The sequence below is a fragment of the Salvelinus sp. IW2-2015 genome, unplaced genomic scaffold (assembly GCF_002910315.2).
Source record: "Salvelinus sp. IW2-2015 unplaced genomic scaffold, ASM291031v2 Un_scaffold4124, whole genome shotgun sequence".
NCBI classification, from domain to species: domain Eukaryota; kingdom Metazoa; phylum Chordata; class Actinopteri; order Salmoniformes; family Salmonidae; genus Salvelinus; species Salvelinus sp. IW2-2015.
In genome coordinates this window covers 56,264-57,785 of record NW_019945396.1, presented here as the reverse complement: position 1 = coordinate 57,785, position 1,522 = coordinate 56,264, and the positions used below count along the sequence as shown (strand labels likewise).

Genomic DNA, 1,522 nt, shown 5'->3' with positions numbered 1-1,522 from the left:
ATACAGGGAGTACCAGGTAATAACATGGCTATATACAGGGAGTACCAGGTAATAACATGGCTATATACAGGGAGTACCAGGTAATAACATGGCTATATACAGGGAGTACCAGGTAATAGCGTGGCTATACACAGGGAGTACCAGGTAATAACATGGCTATATACAGGAAGTACCAGTACTGAGTATAGCCATGTTACTTTAACTCATTATTGTTATTCACTGTATATTTAATCTTCATATCACTGTTTAATGTATTTTGATGCGCGTTGTTGGAAAAGGACCCGTAAGTAAGAATCTTCTTGTCAGTCTTCTTCTGTTGTTTACAAAAGCATGTGCCAAATAAAATTTGATTTAGATTTGCTATGTCCACATTCTCTAGCCAGCTGGGTTCACTCAGACGTTGCCTGTGTTGGAACATTGTGTGTCTGTAGTAACAGGAAAAGCATATGAATGTATATCCTACATCAACACTAATGATCTTTTGAGAAACCACAAAAGTTTTATCTAAAAAAAAAGATAGAAGAACATTTCAAGACATTCTGATTATCACTCTCTTTTTCTCAAACACCACATCCTGTGGGCTTCCTCAATGTCCCAGTGCTGTTTCGTGTGTAGCCAACAGATGGCAGCCTTTTCAGACTTATACATGTGTGTTCTGCTCCGAGCGACAGACCGGTCTGTGTCTGCTCCGAGCGACAGACCGGTCTGTGTCTGTGCTCGGAGGGGACAGTCACAACACACTGAAAACACTGCAGTCAAGAGTCACAGACAGGAGTAGCATGACTTACTACAGCAATAAGACCAGCTATTTACTTTGATATCATATAAGGTAAGAACATCGAGTACTTTGTTATAGCTTACCTAGTGTAGTTGTTACATAGTTCTGACAGGGAAACTTCAAGCTGTACTGTTGTTACAGCCCTTATTGATACATGGGTGGAGAACATTTGTTCAACTCTTAAAGGCAACTTGAAAATCATTCATTATTCTTTCAAACGTCATGATTATAGTTTGACGTGTTCAATCTTCCGTAATTTCTGTAAAACTACTTTTTTTGCTTTTGAATATCCAGGTTTGATCCTTGTTAATGCTGTTAATTTGGCATTCAAATTCAGGCTTTGTGTTGTAATTTGCCTGATACTGAAGCCCTGTTATACCAACAGTGGCATTTCGATTCAGGCTTAGTGTTGTTGGGCTCCTTGACTAAAATGTTGTGAAAGAAAGGCAAACTCGGGCCACTATTCCTTATGTAATGCTCTACTTTTGACCAGGACCCATAGGGAGACCCATAGAGAGACCCATAGGGAGACCCATAGAGAGACCCATAGGGAGACCCATAGGGAGACCCATAGGGAGACCCATAGAGAGACCCATAGAGAGACCCATAGGGAGACCCATAGGGAGACCCATAGGGAGACCCATAGGGAGACCCATCGGGAGGCCCATAGAGAGACCCATAGAGAGACCCATAGGGAGACCCATAGGGAGACCCATGAGACCCATAGAGAGACCCATAGAGAGA

At 41.9% G+C, this 1,522-nt stretch overlaps 1 protein-coding gene across 1 annotated transcript in view; it reads left to right on the top strand.

The window, feature by feature from the left end:
* The first annotated feature begins 696 nt into the window (after positions 1 to 696).
* dapk2b (death-associated protein kinase 2b) overlaps positions 697 to 1,522 on the top strand; it is a 36,267-nt gene continuing 35,441 nt past the window's right edge. The window contains 1 exon segment of the mRNA XM_070441499.1: positions 697 to 829. The gene's annotated coding sequence lies outside the window, so the exon portion shown is untranslated.